The sequence below is a fragment of the Leuresthes tenuis genome, unplaced genomic scaffold (assembly GCF_036924035.1).
Source record: "Leuresthes tenuis unplaced genomic scaffold, fLeuTen1.0.hap1 SCAF_22, whole genome shotgun sequence".
NCBI classification, from domain to species: domain Eukaryota; kingdom Metazoa; phylum Chordata; class Actinopteri; order Atheriniformes; family Atherinopsidae; genus Leuresthes; species Leuresthes tenuis.
This window is the reverse complement of record NW_027325376.1, coordinates 27,357,003-27,378,770: the sequence shown is the minus strand read 5'-3', so window position 1 is coordinate 27,378,770 and position 21,768 is coordinate 27,357,003. Positions and strand designations below refer to the sequence as shown.

The window sequence follows — 21,768 nt, the reverse complement described above, 5'->3', positions numbered from 1 at the left end:
TGATTTTCCAACCATAATTTGTAAAAACCGGGTAAGAAAAGGTTCGAATGCCCGAATACATACCATCAAAAGCGGAAGCGGAGGTGTTCGGCTGCAAGAAGGTGTGAATGTCCAACCATAATTGCTAGAAAACATGAAAGAAAATTTTCGAAAATCAAACCGCACATGATCATAAGTGGGAGAGGAGGTGTTCAGCTGCAAGAAGGTGTGAATGTCCACCTATAAATCCTGAAAAATGGGTAAAAAAAAGGTACGAATGCCCAACCATACATCATCATAAGCAGGAGTGGATATGTTCGGCTACAAGAAGGTGTGAACGTGAAACCAAAGTTTTTAAAACGCAGTTAAGAAAAGGTTCGAATATCCATTCAAACTGTTTGACTGCAAGTAGGTGTGAATGTCAGATCATAATTTGAAAAAAACTGATGAGAAAGGGTGAGAATGCCCAACTATACACCATCAAATGCAGGAGCGGAGTTGTTCGGCTGTGAGTAGGTGTGAATCTCCGACCATAATTGCTGAAAAATGTGTTAGAAAAGGTAAGAATGCCGGTCCATACATCTGGCTGCAAAAAGGTGTGAATGTTCGACCAAAGTTTGTAAAAAGCAGGGAAAAGCGATAAAAAGCTTTTCGTGAGTTCATGCATTTTATTTTGCTTATAAAATGCATTCCTTCTCTCAAACTACGTTAAAACTTATTTGTCCTTCATATTTACCATGTCTAGAAAGATTTAAACAAAAAAACAACGTAGTACTTTGCAGTAAAAGAAAGAGCAAATCTAAAGTTTCAGGAATCCAAGTATAAGCTTGCTTTCATGAGTTCTGCATGATTTCGGATTTTGCTGTGAAATTAATTGCTTTGCTCAAACCAAGTTAAAACTGCTTTGTCCTTCCATATTTATCAATATCGAGATAGAGGAGTGGATGTGTTCGGCTACAAGAAGGTTTGAATGTCCGAGCATAGTTTGCAAAGAGCGGGTAAGAAAAGGTTTGAATGCCCGAACATACACCATCAAAAGAGGGAGCGGAGGTGTTCCACTGTAAGAAGATGTGGATGTCCAACCATAGTTGGTAAAAAGCGGGTAAGAAAAGGTTAAAATACCCGACTGTACACAATCAATAGCGGGAGCGGATGTGTTCGGCTACAAGAAGGTGTGAAAGTCCGACCATGGTTTGTAAAAAGCGGGTAAGAAAAGTTGCGAATGACTGACAATGTATGATCAAAAGAGGGAGCGGAGGTTTTTGGCTACAAGAAGGTTTGAATGTCCGACCATAGTTTGTAAAAAGTGGGTAAGAAAAGGGTGAGAATGCCCGAACATACACCATCAAAAGAGGGAGCGGAGGTGTTCCGCTCTAAGACGGTGTTAATGTCCGACCATAGTTGGTCAAAAGCGGGTAAGAAAAGGTTAAAATACCCGACTGTACACAATCAATAGCGGGATTGGAGTTGTTCGGCTACAAGAAGGTGGGAAAGTCCGACCATGGTTTGTAAAAAGCGGGTAAGAAAAGGTTCGAATGCCCAAGTATATACCATCAAAAGCGGAAACGGAGGTGTTCGGCTGCAAGAAGGTGTGAACTTCCGACCAAAGTTTGTAAAAAGCAGTTAAGAAAAGGTTCGAATATCCAACCAAACATAATCAAAAAAGGGAGCAGAGCTGTTCGACTGCAAGTAGGTGTGAATGTCCAGCCATAATTACTCACAAACGGGTAAGAAAAGGTAGCATTGCCAGACCATACATGATCAAAACAGGGAGCGGAGGTGGTTCAGCTGCAAGAAGGTGTGAATGTCCAGCCATAATTACTCACAAACGGGTAAGAAAAGGTAGCATTGCCAGACCATACATGATCAAAACAGGGAGCGGAGGTGGTTCAGCTTCAAGAAGGTGTGAATGTCCGACTAAATTTTAAATATATTAACAAAAGCGGGAGGAGAGGTCTTCGGATTAGAGTGGTTGAGAATTTCCAACCATAATCTATAAAATGCGGTGAAAAAAAAGGTGTGATAGACCACTAAAAGGTGGAGTGGAAGTGTTCGGCTGCAAGAAGGTGTGAATGTCCGACCATAATTGCTGAAAAATGTGTTAGAAAAGGTAAGAATGCCGGACCATACATCATCAAAAGCGGGAGAGGTGGTGTTCGGCTGCAAAAAGGTGTGAATGTTCGACTAAAGTTTGTAAAAAGCGGGTAAGACAAGGTGCGAATGCCTGACAATGTATGATCAAAAGCAGGAGCGGAGGTGTTCAGCTGCAAGAAGGTCTAAATGTCCATCAATAATTGCTAGAAAACATGAAAGAAAATTTTCGAAAATCAAACCACAAATGATCTTAAGTGGGAGAGGAGGTGTTCAGCTGCAAAAAGGTTTGAATGTTCACCCATAATTCCTGAAAAATGGGTAAAAAAAAGGTGCGAATGCCCAACCATACATCATCAAAAGCAGGAGTGGATGTGTTCGGCTACAAAAAGGTGTGAATGTCCGACCAAAGTTTGTAAAAAGCAGTTAAGAAAAGGTTCGAATATCCAACAAAACATAATCAAAAACGGGAGCAGAGCTGTTCGACTGCAAGTAGGTGTGAATATTAGATCATAATTTGCAAAAAGCTGATGAGAAAGGGTGAGAATGCCCGACTATACACCATCAAATGCGGGAGCGGAGTTGTTCGGCTGTGAGTAGGTGTGAATCTCCGACCATAATTGCTGAAAAATGTGTTAGAAAAGGTAAGAATGCCGGTCCATACATCATCAAAAGCGATAGAGTTGGTGTTCGGCTGCAAGTAGGTGTGAATGTCCAGCCATAATTACTCACAAACGGGTAAGAAAAGGTAGTATTGCCAGACCATACATGATCAAAACAGGGAGCGGAGGTGGTTCAGCTGCAAGAAGGTGTGAATGTCCGACTAAAGTTCAAATATATTAACAAAAGCGGGAGGAGAGGTCTTCGGATGAGAGTGGTTGAGAATTTCCAACCATAATCTATAAAATGCGGTGAAAAAAAAGGTGTGATAGAACACTAAAAGGTGGAGCGGAAGTGTTCGGCTGCAAGAAGGTGTGAATGTCCGACCATAATTAATGAAAAATGTGTTAGAAAAGGTAAGAATGCCGGTCCATACATCATCAAAAGCGAGAGAGGTGGTGTTCGGCTGCAAGTAGGTGTCAATGTCCAGCCATAATTACTCACAAACGGGTAAAAAAAGGTAGTATTGCCAGACCATACATGATCAAAACAGGGAGCGGAGGTGGTTCAGCTGCAAGAAGGTGTGAATGTCCGACTAAAGTTTAAATATATTAACAAAAGCGGGAGGAGAGGTCTTCGGACTAGAGTGGTTGAGAATTTCCAACCATAATCTATAAAATGCTGTGAAAAAAAAGGTGTGATAGAACACTAAAAGGTGGAGCGGATGTGTTCAGCTAAGAAAAGGTGTGTTAAGAAAAGGTTCGAATATCCAACCAAACATCAAAAGCGGGAGCAGAGCTGTTCGACTGCAAGTAGGTGTGAATGTAAGATCATAATTTGCAAAAAGCTGATGAGAAAGGGTGAGAATGCCCGACTATACACCATCAAATGCGGGAGCGGAGGTGTTCGGCTGTGAGTAGGTGTGAATCTCCGAGCATAGTTTGTAAAAAGGGGGTAAGAATAGGTTCGAATGCCCGAATATACACCATCAAAAGAGGGAGCGGAGGTGTTCCGCTGTAAGAAGGTGTGAATGTCCGACGTTAGTTGGTAAAAAGTGGGTAAGAAAAGGTTAAAATTCCCGACTGTACCCAATCAATAGCGGGAGTGGAGTTGTTCGTCTGCAAGAAGGTGTGAACGTCCGACCAAAGTTTGTATAAAGCAGTTAAGAAAAGGTTCTAATATCTAACCAAACATAATCAAATGCGGGAGCGGAGGTGTTTGGCTGTGAGTAGGTGTGAATCTCCGACCATAATTGCTGAAAAATGTGTTAGAAAATGTAAGAATGCCGGACCATTCATCATCAAAAGCGGGAGAGGTGTTCAGCTGCAAGAAGCTGTGAATGTCCAGCCATAATTACTCACAAACGGGTAAAAAAAAGGTAGTATTGCCAGACCAAACATGATCAAAACAGGGAGCGGAGGTGGTACAGCTGCAAGAAGGTGTGAATGTCTGACTAAACTTTGTAAAAAGCGGGTACGACAAGGTGCAAATGCGGACGATGTATGAGGTCTTTAGGAGGTTTCGGCTGCAAGAAGGTCTGAATGTCTGAATTATGGGTGGTCTGAATGTCCACCCATAATTCCTGAAAAATGGGTAAAAAAAGGTTCGAATGCCCAACCATACATCATCAAAAGCAGGAGAGGATGTGTTCGGCTGCAAGAAGGTGTGAATGTTCGACTAAAGTTTGTAAAAAGCGTGTAACACAAGGTGCGAATGCCTGACAATGTATGATCAAAAGCGGGAGCGGAGGTGTTCAGCTGCAAGAAGGTCTGAATGTCCATCAATAATTGCTAGAAAACATGAAAGAAAATTTTCGAATATCAAATCGCAAATGATCATAAGCGGGAGAGGAGGTGTTTAGCTGCAAGAAGGTGTGAATGTCCACCCATACATCATCAAAAGCAGGAGTGGATGTGTTCGGCTACAAGAAGGTTTGAATGTCTGAGCATAGTTTGTAAAAAGCGGGTAAGAAAAGGTTCGAATGCCCGAACATACACCATCAAAAGAGGGAGCGGAGGTGTTCCGCTGTAAGGTGTGATCGTCCGACCATAGTTGGTAAAAAGCGGGTAAGAAAAGGTTAAAATACCCAACTGTACACAATCAAAAGAGGGAGCGGAGTCGTTCAGCTAAGAGAAGGTGTGAAAGTCCGACCATGGTTTGTAAAAAGCGGGTAAGAAAAAGTTCGTATGCCCGAATATACACCATCAAAAGAGGGAGTGGAGGTGTTCGGCTGCAAGAAGGTGTGAACGTCCGACCAAAGTTTGTAAAAAGCAGTTAAGAAATGGTTCGAATATCTAACCAAACATAATAAAAAGCGGGAGCAGAGCTGTTCGACTGCAAGTAGGTGGGAATGTCAGATCATAATTTGCAAAAAGCTGATGAGAAAGGGTGAGAATGCCCGACTATACACCATCAAATGCGGGAGCGGAGTTGTTCGGCTGTGAGTAGGTGTGAATCTCCGAGCATAGTTTGTAAAAAGGGGGTAAGAATAGGTTCGAATGCCCGAATATACACCATCAAAAGAGGGAGCGGAGGTGTTCCGCTGTAAGAAGGTGTGAATGTCCGACGTTAGTTGGTAAAAAGTGGGTAAGAAAAGGTTAAAATTCCCGACTGTACCCAATCAATAGCGGGAGTGGAGTTTTTCGTCTGCAAGAAGGTGTGAACGTCCGACCAAAGTTTGTATAAAGCAGTTAAGAAAAGGTTCTAATATCTAACCAAACATAATCAAATGCGGGAGCGGAGGTGTTTGGCTGTGAGTAGGTGTGAATCTCCGACCATAATTGCTGAAAAATGTGTTAGAAAATGTAAGAATGCCGGACCATTCATCATCAAAAGCGGGAGAGGTGTTCAGCTGCAAGAAGCTGTGAATGTCCAGCCATAATTACTCACAAACGGGTAAAAAAAAGGTAGTATTGCCAGACCAAACATGATCAAAACAGGGAGCGGAGGTGGTACAGCTGCAAGAAGGTGTGAATGTCCGACTAAACTTTGTAAAAAGCGGGTACGACAAGGTGCAAATGCCCGACGATGTATGAGGTCTTTAGGAGGTTTCGGCTGCAAGAAGGTCTGAATGTCTGAATTATGGGTGGTCTGAATGTCCACCCATAATTCCTGAAAAATGGGTAAAAAAAAGGTGCGAATGCCCAACCATACATCATCAAAAGCAGGAGAGGATGTGTTCGGCTGCAAGAAGGTGTGAATGTCCGACTAAACTTTGTAAAAAGCGGGTACGACAAGGTGCGAATGCCTGACAATGTATGATCAAAAGCGGGAGCGGAGGTGTTCAGCTGCAAGAAGGTCTGAATGTCCATCAATAATTGCTAGAAAACATGAAAGAAAATTTTCGAATATCAAATCGCAAATGATCATAAGCGGGAGAGGAGGTGTTTAGCTGCAAGAAGGTGTGAATGTCCACCCATACATCATCAAAAGCAGGAGTGGATGTGTTCGGCTACAAGAAGGTTTGAATGTCTGAGCATAGTTTGTAAAAAGCGGGTAAGAAAAGGTTCGAATGCCCGAACATACACCATCAAAAGAGGGAGCGGAGGTGTTCCGCTGTAAGGTGTGATCGTCCGACCATAGTTGGTAAAAAGCGGGTAAGAAAAGGTTAAAATACCCGACTGTACACAATCAAAAGAGGGAGCGGAGTCGTTCAGCTAAGAGAAGGTGTGAAAGTCCGACCATGGTTTGTAAAAAGTGGGTAAGAAAAGGTTCGTATGCCCGAATATACACCATCAAAAGAGGGAGTGGAGGTGTTCGGCTGCAAGAAGGTGTGAACGTCCGACCAAAGTTTGTAAAAAGCAGTTAAGAAATGGTTCGAATATCTAACCAAACATAATAAAAAGCGGGAGCAGAGCTCTTCGACTGCAAGTACGTGTGAATGTCAGATCATAATTTGCAAAAAGCTGATGAGAAAGGGTGAGAAGTCCCAACTTTACAACATCAAATGCGGTAGCGGAGTTGTTCGGCTGTAAGTAGGTGTGAATCTCCGACCATAATTGCTGAAAAATGTGTTAGAAAAGGTAAGAATGCCGGTCCATACATCATCAAAAGCGGGAGAGGTGGTGTTCGGCTGCAAGTAGGTGTGAATGTCCATAATTACTCACACACGGGTAAGAAAAGGTAGTATTGCCAGACCATACATGATCAAAACAGGGAGCGGAGTTGGTGCAGCTGCAAGAAGGTGTGAATGTCCGACTAAAGTTTGTAAAAAGCGGGTAAGACAAAGTGCGAATGCCCGACAATGTATGATCAAAAGAGGGAGCGGAGGTGTTCGGCTGCAAGAAGGTCTGAATGTCCAACCATAATTTGTAAAAACCGGGAAGAAAAGAATCGAAAGCCTGACTATACACCATCAAAAGCGGGAGCAGAGGGGTTCAGCTGCAAGAAGGTCTGCATGTCCATCAATAATTGCTTTAAAACATGAAAGAAAATTTTCGAATATCAAACCGCACATGATCACAAGCGGGAGAGGAGGTGTTCGGCTGCAAGAAGGTGTGAATGTCCTCCCATAATTCCTGAAAAATGGGTAAAAAAAGGTGCGAATGCCCAACCATACATTATCAAAACAGGGAGCAGAGATGGTTCAGCTGCAAGGTGTAAATTTCTGACTAAAGTTTTTAAAAAGCGGTTTAAAAACTGATTTGTCCTTCATAGTTATCCATGTCTAAAAATGTTTGAAGCAACTTCCTCATATTACCCTGAATGAGAAAGAACCACACTTGTGATTAAGCCATACGTTCCTTTTGAGGAGTTCTGCATGATTTGGGATTTTGCTATTAAATAAATTCCTTCACTCAAACCGAGTGAAAACTGATTTTACCTTCATATTTATGAATGTCTAGATCAACTTCAACAAAGAACAACATTGTATTTTGCAGTAGAAGAAGTTGAAATTGATCTAGACATTGATAAATATGAAGTTCAAAGCAGTTTCCACTTGGTTTGAGTGAAGGAATGAATTTTATAGCAAAATCGGAAATCCTGCACTCCTCAAAAGGATGCTTCTTTCTCATTCAGGGTAATATGAGGAACTTTATGCTTGATACATTTTTAGACATGGATAATTATGAAGGACAAAGCAATTTTAACTTGGTTTGAGCAAAGCAATTCATTTACAGGAAAATCCGAAATCGTGCAGAACTCATGAAAGCAAGCTTTTTCTCGGATTCCTTATCCTCCAGTGTTGCTCTTTCCTATACTGTAAAATACAACGTTATTCTTTGTTGAAATTGATCTAGACATTGATAAATATGTAGGACAAAGCAGTTTTCACTTGGTTTGAGTGAAGGAATTAATTTTATACATAAAATCCCAAATCATGCAGAACGTATGAAAAGAAGCTTATTCTCGGATTCCTGATCCTTCAGTGTTGCTCTTTCTTCTACTGCAAAATACACTGTTGTTATTTATTGAAGTCGATCTAGACATTGATAAATATGAAGGACAAAGCAGTTTTCACTTGGTTTGAGTGAAGGAATTAATTTTATACATAAAATCCCAAATCGTGCAGAACTCATGAAAATAAGCTTATTCTCGGATTCCTAAAACTTTTGATCTGCTCTTTCTTTTACTGCAAATTACAACGTTTTTTTTTTTTAAATCTATCTAGATATTGATAAATATTAAGGTAATAGCCGTTTTAACATAGTTTGAGTGAAGGAATTCATTTTATAGATAAAATCCCAAATCATGCAGAACTCCTCAAAAGGGGCGTATGGCCTTATCACAAGTGTGGTTCTTTCTCATTCAGGGTAATATGAGGAAGTTTATGCTTGAAATATATGTAGAAATGGGTACATATGAAGGACAAAGCAGTTTTAACTTAGTTTGAGTGAAGGAATTTATTTTATAGCAAAATCCGAAATCGTGCAGAACTCATGAAAGCAAGCTTATTCTCGGATTCCTGATCCTTCAGTGCTGCTCTTTCTTCTACTGCAAAATACAACGTTGTTCTTTGTTTAAGTCGATGTAGACATTGATAAAGATGAAGGACAAAGCAGTTTTAATTTGGTTTGAGTGAAGGAATTCATTTTATAGTAAAATCCCAAATCGTGCAGAACTCATGAAAATAAGCTTATTCTCGGATTCCTAAAACTTTGGATCTGCTCTTTCTTTTACTGCAAATTACAACTTTTTTTTTTTTTTAAATCTATCTAGACATTGATAAATATTAAGGTAATAGCCGTTTTAACATAGTTTGAGTGAAGGAATTCATTTTATAGATAAAATCCCAAATCATGCAGAACTCCTCAAAAGGGGCGTATGGCTTAATGACAAGTGTGGTTCTTTCTCATTCAGGGTAATATGAGAAAGTTTATGCTTGAAATATATGTAGAAATGGGTACATATGAAGGACAAAGCAGTTTTAACTTAGTTTGAGTGAAGGAATTTATTTTATAGCAAAATCCGAAATCGTGCAGAACTCATGAAAGCAAGCTTATACGGATTCCTGAAACATTAGATTTATTCTTTCTTTTATTGCAAAGTACAACGTTGTTTTTTGTGGAAATCTATCTAGACATTGATAAATACCAGCCGAACATCTCTGCTGTCACTTTTGATAATTTATGGTTGGGCATTCTTACCTTTTCTTACCCGCATTTTATAAATTATGATCCAACATTCACACCTACTTGCAGTCGAACACCTTCTCTCCCGCTTTTGATGATGTATGGTTGGGCATTCGCACCTTTTTTTACCCATTTTTCAGTAATTATGGATGGATATTCAACCCTTCTTACAGCCGAAAACCTCCGCTGCCGCTTTTGATGGTTTATAGTCTGGCTTTCGAGCCTTTTCTTGCCCGGTTTTTACAAATTATGGTTGGACATTCAGACCTTGCAGCCGAAAACCTCCGCTCCCTCTTTTGATCATACATTGTCTGGCATTCGCACCTTGTCTTACCCGCTTTTTACAAACTTTAGTCGGACATTCACACCTTCTTGCAGCTGAACCACCTCCGCTCCCTGTTTTGATCATGTTTGGTCTGGCAATACTTCCTTTTCTTACCCGTTTGTGAGTAATTATGGCTGGATATTCACATCTTCTTGCAGCTGAACACCTCTCCCACTTTTGATGATGAATGGTCCGGCATTCTTACCTTTTCTAACACATTTTTCAGCAATTATGGTCGGACATTCACACCTACTCACAGCCGACCAACTCCGCTCCCGCATTTGATGGTGTATAGTCGGGTATTCTCACCCTTTCTCATCAGCTTTTTGCAAATTATGATCTGACATTCACACCTACTTGCAGTCGAACAGCTCTGCTCCCGCTTTTGATTATGTTTGGTTAGATATTCGAACATTTTCTTAACTGCTTTTTACAAACTTTGGTGGGACGTTCACACCTTCTTGCAGACGAACAACTCCTTCCCGCTATTGATTGTGTACAGTCGGTATTGTAACCTTTTCTTACCCACTTTTTACCAACTATGGTCGGACGTTCTTACCTTCTTACAACGGAACACCTCCGCTCCCTCATTTGATGGTGTATATTCGGGCATTCGAACCTTTTCTTACCCGCCTTTTATCTATGGTCGGACATTCAGACCTTCTTGCAGCTGAACACCTCCGCTCCCACTTTTGATGGTGTATAGTCGGGCTTTCGAGCCTTTTCTTCCCCGGTTTTTACAAATTATGGCTGGACATTCAGACCTTGCAGCCGAAAACCTCCACTCCCTCTTTTGATAATACATTGTCGGGCATTCGCACCTTGTTTTACCCGCTTTTTACAAACTTTAGTCAGAAATTCACACCTTGCAGCTGAACCACCTCCGCTCCCTGTTTTGATCATGTATGGTCTGGCAATACTACCTTTTCTCACCCGTTTGTGAGTAATTATGGCTGGACATTCACACCTACTTGCAGCCGAACACCACCTCTCCCGCTTTTGATGATGTATGGACCGGCATTCTTACCTTTTCTAACACATTTTTCAGCAATTATGGTCGGAGATTCACACCTACTCAGAGCCGAACAACTCCGCTACCGCATTTGATGGTGTATAGTCAGGACTTCTCACCCTTTCTCATCAGCTTTTTTCAAATTATGATCTGACATTCACACCTACTTGCAGTCGAACAGCTCTGCTCCCGCTTTTGATTATGTTTGGTTGGACATTCGAACCTTTTCTTAACTACTTTTTACAAACTTTGGTCGGACATTCACACCTTCTTGTAGCCGAACACATCCACTCCTGCTTTTGATGATGTATGGTTGGGCATTCACACCTTTTTTTACCCATTTTTCAGGAATTATGGGTGGACATTTAGACCTTCTTGCAGCTGAACACCTCCGCTCCTACTTTTGATCATACATTGTCAGGCATTCGCACCTTGTCTTACCCGCTTTTTACAAACTTTAGTCGAACATTCACACCTTTTTGCAGCCGAACACCACCTCTCCCGCTTTTGATGATGTATGGTCCGGCATTCTTACCTTTTCTAACACATTTTTCAGCAATTATGGTTGGACATTCACACCTTCTTGCAGCCGAACACTTCCGCTCCACCTTTTAGTGTTCTATCACACCTTTTTTTTCACCGCATTTTATAGATTATGGTTGGAAATTCTCAACCACTCTCATCAGAAGACCTCTCCTCCCGCTTTTGTTAATATATTTAAACTTTAGTCGGACATTCACACCTTCTTGAAGCTGAACCACCTCCGCTCCCTCTTTTGATCATGTATGGTCTGGCAATGCTAACTTTTCTTACCCGTTTGTGAGTAATTATGGCTGGACATTCACACCTACTTGCAGCCGAACACCTCCTCTCTCGCTTTTGATGATGTATGGACCGGCATTCTTACCTTTTCTAACACATTTTTCAGCAATTATTGTCGGACATTCACACCTATTCAGAGCCGAACACCTCCGCTCCCGCATTTGATGGTGTATAGTCGGGCATTCTCACCCTTTCTCATCAGCTTTTTTCAAATTATGATCTGACATTCACACCTGCTTTTGATAATGTATGGTTTGTCATTCGCACCTTTTTTTACCCATTTTTCATGAATTATGGGAGGACATTCACACCTTCCTGCAGCCGAACACCTCCTCTCCCGCTTATGATCATGTGCGGTTTGATATTCGAAAATTTTCTTTCATGTTTTCTAGCAATTATTGATGGACATTCAGACCTTCTTGCAGCTGAACACCTCCGCTCCCGCTTTTGATGGTGTATAGTCGGGCTTTCCAGCCTTTTCTTCCCCGGTTTTTACAAATTGTGGTTGGACATTCAGACCTTCTTGCAGCCGAAAACCGCTCCCTCTTTTGATCATACATTGTCGGGCTTTCACACCTTTTCTTACCCGCTTTTTACAAACTTGCACCTTCTTACAGCGGAACACCTCCGCTCCCTCTTTTGATGGTGTATGTTCGGGCATTCAAACCTTTTCTTACCCACTTTTTACAAACTTTGGTTGGATATTCAAACCTTCTTGTAGCCGAACACATCCACTCCTGCTTTTGATGATGTATGGTTGGGCATTCAAACCTACTTGTTGCCCGCTTTTTACTATGGTCGGCCATTCACAGCTTCCTCTCCACCATACTTGTATGGTGGGATGTTCACACCCACTTGCATCCACTTTTGTTGATATTTAGTCGGTCATTCGCACCTTACCCGCTTTTGGCAAACTATGGCCTTCTTGAAGCCAAACACCTCTGATCTCGCTTTTGATGATGTAAGGTTGGGCATTCAGACCTTGCTTCACCTGCTTTTCACCAAATATAGTCGGACATTCACACCTTCTTGCAGCCGAACACTTCCGCTCCACCTTTTAGTGTTCTATGGGGCATTCACACCTTTTTTTTCACCGCATTTTATAGATTATGGTTGGAAATTCTCAACCACTCTCATCCAAAGACCTCTCCTCCCGCTTTTGTTAATATACAGTCAGGCATTCGAACCTTTTCTTACCTGCTTTTTACAAATTATGGTCGGACATTCACACCTACTTGCAGCCGAATATTTCCGCTCCACCTTTTAGTGATGTATGGTTGGCATTTGCACCTTTTCTTACCCTCTTTTTATACTGATTGCTGAAGATTAAGTTGTTCTTTCTCAAACTACAAATTTTTTTTTATTGTTGAAACTTGATTTGAAGTGGATAAATAAAGAGGACAAACAGTTTTAACTTAGTTTGAGTGAAGGAATTTATTTTATAGCAAAATCCGAAATCGTGCAGAACTCATGAAAGCAAGCTTATACGGATTCCTGAAACATTAGATTTATTCTTTCTTTTATTGCAAAGTACAACGTTGTTTTTTGTGGAAATCTATCTAGACATTGATAAATACCAGCCGAACATCTCTGCTGTCACTTTTGATAATTTATGGTTGGGCATTCTTACCTTTTCTTACCCGCATTTTATAAATTATGATCCAACATTCACACCTACTTGCAGTCGAACACCTTCTCTCCCGCTTTTGATGATGTATGGTTGGGCATTCGCACCTTTTTTTACCCATTTTTCAGTAATTATGGATGGATATTCAACCCTTCTTACAGCCGAAAACCTCCGCTGCCGCTTTTGATGGTTTATAGTCTGGCTTTCGAGCCTTTTCTTGCCCGGTTTTTACAAATTATGGTTGGACATTCAGACCTTGCAGCCGAAAACCTCCGCTCCCTCTTTTGATCATACATTGTCTGGCATTCGCACCTTGTCTTACCCGCTTTTTACAAACTTTAGTCGGACATTCACACCTTCTTGCAGCTGAACCACCTCCGCTCCCTGTTTTGATCATGTTTGGTCTGGCAATACTTCCTTTTCTTACCCGTTTGTGAGTAATTATGGCTGGATATTCACATCTTCTTGCAGCTGAACACCTCTCCCACTTTTGATGATGAATGGTCCGGCATTCTTACCTTTTCTAACACATTTTTCAGCAATTATGGTCGGACATTCACACCTACTCACAGCCGACCAACTCCGCTCCCGCATTTGATGGTGTATAGTCGGGTATTCTCACCCTTTCTCATCAGCTTTTTGCAAATTATGATCTGACATTCACACCTACTTGCAGTCGAACAGCTCTGCTCCCGCTTTTGATTATGTTTGGTTAGATATTCGAACATTTTCTTAACTGCTTTTTACAAACTTTGGTGGGACGTTCACACCTTCTTGCAGACGAACAACTCCTTCCCGCTATTGATTGTGTACAGTCGGTATTGTAACCTTTTCTTACCCACTTTTTACCAACTATGGTCGGACGTTCTTACCTTCTTACAACGGAACACCTCCGCTCCCTCATTTGATGGTGTATATTCGGGCATTCGAACCTTTTCTTACCCGCCTTTTATCTATGGTCGGACATTCAGACCTTCTTGCAGCTGAACACCTCCGCTCCCACTTTTGATGGTGTATAGTCGGGCTTTCGAGCCTTTTCTTCCCCGGTTTTTACAAATTATGGCTGGACATTCAGACCTTGCAGCCGAAAACCTCCACTCCCTCTTTTGATAATACATTGTCGGGCATTCGCACCTTGTTTTACCCGCTTTTTACAAACTTTAGTCAGAAATTCACACCTTGCAGCTGAACCACCTCCGCTCCCTGTTTTGATCATGTATGGTCTGGCAATACTACCTTTTCTCACCCGTTTGTGAGTAATTATGGCTGGACATTCACACCTACTTGCAGCCGAACACCACCTCTCCCGCTTTTGATGATGTATGGACCGGCATTCTTACCTTTTCTAACACATTTTTCAGCAATTATGGTCGGAGATTCACACCTACTCAGAGCCGAACAACTCCGCTACCGCATTTGATGGTGTATAGTCAGGACTTCTCACCCTTTCTCATCAGCTTTTTTCAAATTATGATCTGACATTCACACCTACTTGCAGTCGAACAGCTCTGCTCCCGCTTTTGATTATGTTTGGTTGGACATTCGAACCTTTTCTTAACTACTTTTTACAAACTTTGGTCGGACATTCACACCTTCTTGTAGCCGAACACATCCACTCCTGCTTTTGATGATGTATGGTTGGGCATTCACACCTTTTTTTACCCATTTTTCAGGAATTATGGGTGGACATTTAGACCTTCTTGCAGCTGAACACCTCCGCTCCTACTTTTGATCATACATTGTCAGGCATTCGCACCTTGTCTTACCCGCTTTTTACAAACTTTAGTCGAACATTCACACCTTTTTGCAGCCGAACACCACCTCTCCCGCTTTTGATGATGTATGGTCCGGCATTCTTACCTTTTCTAACACATTTTTCAGCAATTATGGTTGGACATTCACACCTTCTTGCAGCCGAACACTTCCGCTCCACCTTTTAGTGTTCTATCACACCTTTTTTTTCACCGCATTTTATAGATTATGGTTGGAAATTCTCAACCACTCTCATCAGAAGACCTCTCCTCCCGCTTTTGTTAATATATTTAAACTTTAGTCGGACATTCACACCTTCTTGAAGCTGAACCACCTCCGCTCCCTCTTTTGATCATGTATGGTCTGGCAATGCTAACTTTTCTTACCCGTTTGTGAGTAATTATGGCTGGACATTCACACCTACTTGCAGCCGAACACCTCCTCTCTCGCTTTTGATGATGTATGGACCGGCATTCTTACCTTTTCTAACACATTTTTCAGCAATTATTGTCGGACATTCACACCTATTCAGAGCCGAACACCTCCGCTCCCGCATTTGATGGTGTATAGTCGGGCATTCTCACCCTTTCTCATCAGCTTTTTTCAAATTATGATCTGACATTCACACCTGCTTTTGATAATGTATGGTTTGTCATTCGCACCTTTTTTTACCCATTTTTCATGAATTATGGGAGGACATTCACACCTTCCTGCAGCCGAACACCTCCTCTCCCGCTTATGATCATGTGCGGTTTGATATTCGAAAATTTTCTTTCATGTTTTCTAGCAATTATTGATGGACATTCAGACCTTCTTGCAGCTGAACACCTCCGCTCCCGCTTTTGATGGTGTATAGTCGGGCTTTCCAGCCTTTTCTTCCCCGGTTTTTACAAATTGTGGTTGGACATTCAGACCTTCTTGCAGCCGAAAACCGCTCCCTCTTTTGATCATACATTGTCGGGCTTTCACACCTTTTCTTACCCGCTTTTTACAAACTTGCACCTTCTTACAGCGGAACACCTCCGCTCCCTCTTTTGATGGTGTATGTTCGGGCATTCAAACCTTTTCTTACCCACTTTTTACAAACTTTGGTTGGATATTCAAACCTTCTTGTAGCCGAACACATCCACTCCTGCTTTTGATGATGTATGGTTGGGCATTCAAACCTACTTGTTGCCCGCTTTTTACTATGGTCGGCCATTCACAGCTTCCTCTCCACCATACTTGTATGGTGGGATGTTCACACCCACTTGCATCCACTTTTGTTGATATTTAGTCGGTCATTCGCACCTTACCCGCTTTTGGCAAACTATGGCCTTCTTGAAGCCAAACACCTCTGATCTCGCTTTTGATGATGTAAGGTTGGGCATTCAGACCTTGCTTCACCTGCTTTTCACCAAATATAGTCGGACATTCACACCTTCTTGCAGCCGAACACTTCCGCTCCACCTTTTAGTGTTCTATGGGGCATTCACACCTTTTTTTTCACCGCATTTTATAGATTATGGTTGGAAATTCTCAACCACTCTCATCCAAAGACCTCTCCTCCCGCTTTTGTTAATATACAGTCAGGCATTCGAACCTTTTCTTACCTGCTTTTTACAAATTATGGTCGGACATTCACACCTACTTGCAGCCGAATATTTCCGCTCCACCTTTTAGTGATGTATGGTTGGCATTTGCACCTTTTCTTACCCTCTTTTTATACTGATTGCTGAAGATTAAGTTGTTCTTTCTCAAACTACAAATTTTTTTTTATTGTTGAAACTTGATTTGAAGTGGATAAATAAAGAGGACAAACAGTTTTAAGTCAGGCTGATAGAAGGAATTAATTTTTTAGCAAAATCTGTACTTCGTCATATGTCGAGAGATGCTTATTGCTGAAGAAGTTCTTTCTCATTCTACAAAGTACAACGTTGTTTATCGTTGAAACTTGATTAGACATGAATAAATATGAAGGACAAAGCAGTCTTAACTTGGTTTAAGTTAAGGAATTCGTTTTATAGGAGAATCCGAATTCGTGCATAACTCGTAAAATAGAGCTTATTTTCGGATTCCTGAAGAATGAGTCTGGTTCTTTCTCATAATACAAAGTTTGTTGTTTATTGTTGAAACTTCATCAGAAGTGAAGAAATAAATGAATGCCTATCAACAAATGTGGGATCTAAACTCTAGTGCTTCCTCTAAAATAATTTCCATCCATCCATCATCTGCCGCTTATCCGGGGGTCGGGTCGCGGGGGCAGCAGCTTGAGTAGAGAAACCCAGACGTCTCTGTCCCCGGCCACTTCCTCCAGCTCTTCCGGGGGGACCCCGAGGCGTTCCCAGGCCAGCCGAGAGACATAGTCTCTCCAGCGTGTCCTGGGTCTTTCCCGGGGTCTCCTCCCAGTGGGACGTGCCCGGAACACCTCCCCAGGGAGGCGCCCAGGGGGCATCCTAACCAGATGCCCGAGCCACCTCATCTGACTCCTCTCAATGCGGAGGAGCAGCGGTTCTACTCCGAGCCCCTCCCGGAAGACTGAGCTTCTCACCCTATCTCTAAGGGAGAGCCCAGACATCCTGCGGAGGAAACCCATTTCGGCCTCTTGTATTCGCGATCTTGTTCTTTCGGTCACTACCCACAACTCGTGACCATAGGTGAGGATGGGAACGTAGATTGACCAGTAAGTAGAGAGCTTCGCCTTCTGGCTCAGCTCCCTCTTCACAACGACGGGTCGGTGCAGAGCCCGCAACACTGCAGACGCCGCACCGATCCACCCGTCAATCTCCCGCTCCATTCGTCCCTCACTCGTGAACAAGACCCCGAGATACTTGAACTCCTCCACTTGGGGAAGGATCTCATTCCCGACCCGGAGAGAGCATTCCACCCTTTTCCGGCTGAGAACCATAGTCTCGGATTTGGAGGTGCTGATTCTCATCCCAGCCGCTTCACACTCGGCTGCAAATCGCTCCAGTGAGAGCTGAAGGTCACGGCCTGACGACGCTAACAGAACCACATCATCTGCAAAAAGCAGAGACCCGATTCTGAGGTCGCCAAATCGGACACCCTCAACGCCCTGGCTGCGCCTAGAAATTCTGTCCATAAAAGTTAGGAACAGAATCGGTGACAAAGGGCAGCCCTGACGGAGTCCAACTCTCACCGGAAACGTATCCGACTTACTGCCGGCAATGCGGACCAAACTCTGGCACCGGTCATACAGAGACCGAACAGCCCCTATCAAGGGGTCCGGCACTCCATATTCCCGGAGCACCCCCCACAGGACTCCACGAGGGACACGGTCGAACGGTTTCTCCAAGTCCACAAAACACATGTAGACTGGTTGGGCGAACTCCCATGCACCCTCCAGGATCCTGCCGAGGGTATAGAGCTGGTCCACTGTTCCACGGCCAGGACGAAAGCCACACTGCATCTCCTGAATCCGAGGCTCGATTATCCGACGGATCCTCCTCTCCAATACCCCCGAATAGACCTTACCAGGGAGGCTGAGGTGTGTGATACCCCTATAGTTGGAACACACCCTCCGGTCCCCCTTTTTAAAGAGGGGGACCACCACCCCAATCTGCCAGTCCAGAGGCACTGTCCCCGATGTCCACGCGATGCTGCAGAGGCGTGTCAGCCAAGACAGCCCTACAACATCCAGAGCCTTGAGAAACTCAGGACGGACCTCATCCACCCCCGGGGCCTTGCCACCGAGGAGCTTTTTGACCACCTCGGCAACCTCAGCCCCAGAAATGGGAGGCCCCGTCTCCGAGCTCTCCGACTCTGCCTCTTCCAAGCACGTGTTGGTAGGATTGAGGAGTTCCTCGAAGTACTCCCCCCACCGACTCACAACATCCCTAGTTGAGGTCAGCAAAGCCCCGTCCCCACTGTAAACAGTGTTGACTGTGAGCCGCTTCCCCCCCCTGAGACGCCGGATGGTGGACCAGAATCTCTTCGAGGCCGTCCGGAAATCGTTCTCCATGGTCTCACCGAACTCCTCCCAGGCCCGAGTTTTTGCCTCAGCAACCGCCGAAGCCGCGGCCCGTCTGGCCTGTCGGTACCTATCAGCTGCTTCCAGGGTCCCACTGGCCAAAAAGGCCCGATAGGACTCCTTCTTCAGCTTGACGGCTTCCCTCACCACTGGTGTCCACCAGCAGGTTCGAGGGTTGCCGCCACGACAGGCACCGACCACCTTACGGCCACAACTCCGATCAGCTGCCTCGGCAATGGAGTCACGGAACATGGCCCATTCGGACTCAATGTCCCCCACCTCCCCCGGGATATGGTTGAAGCTCTGCCGGAGGTGGGAGATAAAGCTCCTTCTGACAGGGGAATTCTGACAAACGCTCCCAGCAGACCCTCACAATACGTTTGGGCCTGCTAGGTCTGAATGGCATCCTCCCCCACCAGCGGAGCCAACTCACCACCAGGTGGTGATCAGTTGACAGCTCCGCCCCTCTCTTCACCCGAGTGTCCAGGACATACGGCCGCAAGTCCGATGATACAACCACAAAGTCGATCATCGAACTGCGGCCAAGGGTGTCCTGGTGCCAAGTGCACATATGGACACCCTTATGTCTGAACATGGTGTTCGTTATGGACAGTCCATGACCAGCACAGAAGTCCAACAACATAACACCACTCTGGTTCAGATCGGGGGGGCCGTTCCTCTCAATCACACCCCTCCAGGTCTCACTGTCATTGCCCACGTGAGCATTGAAGTCCCCCAGCAGAACGAGGGAGTCTCCGGTAGGAGCATTCTCCAGTGCCTCCCCCAGAGACTCCAAAAAGGGTGGGTACTCTGAACTGCTGTTTGGCGCATAGGCACAAACAACAGTCAGGACTCGTCCCCCCACCCGAAGGCGGAGGGAGGCTACCCTCTCGTTCACTGGGGTAAACCCCAATGTACTGGCACACAGCCGGGGGGCAATAAGTATGCCCACACCTGCTCTGCGCCTCTCACCACGGGCAACTCCAGAGTGGAAGAGAGTCCAACCCCTCTCAAGAGGACTGGTTCCAGAGCCCGAGCCGTGCGTCGAGGTGAGTCCGACTATATCTAGCCGGAACCGCTCAGCCTCGCGCACCAGCTCCGGCTCCTTCCCCAACAGAGAGGTGACATTCTAAAATAATTTCCTTTCTCAATTCAGAAATTTGTGTGTGTAAGTCACAACACCCGTGACACCAAAACGGCTTTCTTTTCTCTCTTTTCTCTACACTCTACACTGTGAGCACACACACCAAATCAGAAAGGCTTTTTTCTCTCTTTTCTACCTTATGGACTGGGGGGACACAAAACCGCTCTCTCTTTTTTTTTTTGATTGTGTGCCAGGGCGTTGTCTCACGTATTAGATTATGCTTAAGATACGAATGGGTTTATCAGTCACATCAGAATCCATACATACTGATCCTCCCGTAATAAAATGGTCGGATCTTATCAAACACACTTTGTTTCTTGTGACAATCAAGTCAGCGAAACAGCGTATACACGTCAAGACCCTGAATCAAGTTAGCCACAAGAACTCATAAGTTTGGCAGTATTGCTCTGCCGTCAGCAATCATATACCCATTTTATTTTCGTGAGACATGTGCAGGCACCTGTTCATCTACTGTTCTATCACTATGAATTAGTTTATCTATTATCAATAAGGATACTTCTACAACTACTATCAAAGTATGTCCGGACTTCTTATGTTGTCAGTTGCTATATATGAATAAGTGGGTAGCTACTGACAAGCATTAAGCATGTCACACAGCCCAAACATATAACATTTCAGGACACACCACACAGTTAACAACCACAGTGAAGCGTGTCAAAGCCCAAACATGTAACATTCAACAGGACACTTACACAACACATTCAAATCAAACAGTCAGACAACATACAAGAACATATACCCCAACCAGCATTGCTCCCTGCCTATTTTCCTACAGCTCACTATGTGTGTGCACACCTTTATTCACAAACTCTTCAACTTATACTCTTTTACCGAAGCTGCTACAGCTCGATTGGCCGAATACCCTTAGATCCTATTTCGGTGAATTTGACATCTGCCTTACATGTAACAGATTAGCGGTTTAGCAGTTTTAATTTAGTTTGAGTGAAGGAATTCATTTTATAGCAAAATCCGAAATCGTGAAGAACTCATGAAAGTAAGCTTATTCTCGGATTCCTGAAACTTTAGATTTGCTCTTTCTTTTACTACAAAGTACAACGTTGTTTTGGGTTTTTTTGACAGTTTTAACATAGTTTGAGTGAAGGAATTCATTTTATAGATAAAATCCCAAGAGTCTGCTGAGAAAAGAGAGTGAATGCGAAGTAGACTTTAACACGGCTCTGGGAGCGAGCAGAGTGTGGGCTAAGCGGGAGAATTGCTTGAAAGAAACGCGACACCGAATGAGCGGTCAGAACAAAGCCTCAATACGGTGTTCCCGTGGTGTTTTTACTCTGTGCAAAAGACAAGGCAGCCATCGAATAGGGCCCGATTGTTCCTACTTGGTCAGCCGAGGAGCAAGGGGGGGGAGAAAGCGTCTCAATCAAGCAAAGCTCACCATGGGGAAGGTGGCTATGCCAACTAGCCTGATGCCCTGCTCCCGCAGTGACGGATAATCGCACTCTGGTTTCTCTTCATAACGTACAACTCTTTCGCCTTTTATTAAAGACTTCCGTGGAGAGCAGCACTAATGAGTTGTTTCTATTTTTGGCAGGCTTTACCTTTGCGGGTGAAGCCCTTTCTGTCTGTGCAAAAAAAATCTTGTTACTGTGCAGAGTGACTTCTCTGAGTAGAGTCGCCTTACCTGTTGCGACTGTGCCGATGTTTGAAGCTGGAGTGCAAAGGTGTTGCTTGAATGGTGCTTGCTGGAGCGTGCGGGAGTGCAAAGTTATACCATTTAAAAGGGCTGAAGAGTGCTCATTGCAGCGGGTGGGCCATAGTAAAAAGCGGTTGAGAAAAGGTGCGAATGTCAAACCATACATGATCAAAATAGGGAGCGGAGGTGTTTGGCCGCGACA

The 21,768-nt window shown here is 43.8% G+C and overlaps 1 non-coding gene across 1 annotated transcript; it reads left to right on the top strand.

The window, feature by feature from the left end:
- Positions 1–21,368: 21,368 nt before the first annotated feature.
- On the top strand, positions 21,369–21,482 carry LOC140282421 (U5 spliceosomal RNA). Its single transcript, XR_011909858.1, has one exon. It is a non-coding gene; the product is annotated as a U5 spliceosomal RNA (small nuclear RNA).
- Positions 21,483–21,768: the final 286 nt, after the last annotated feature.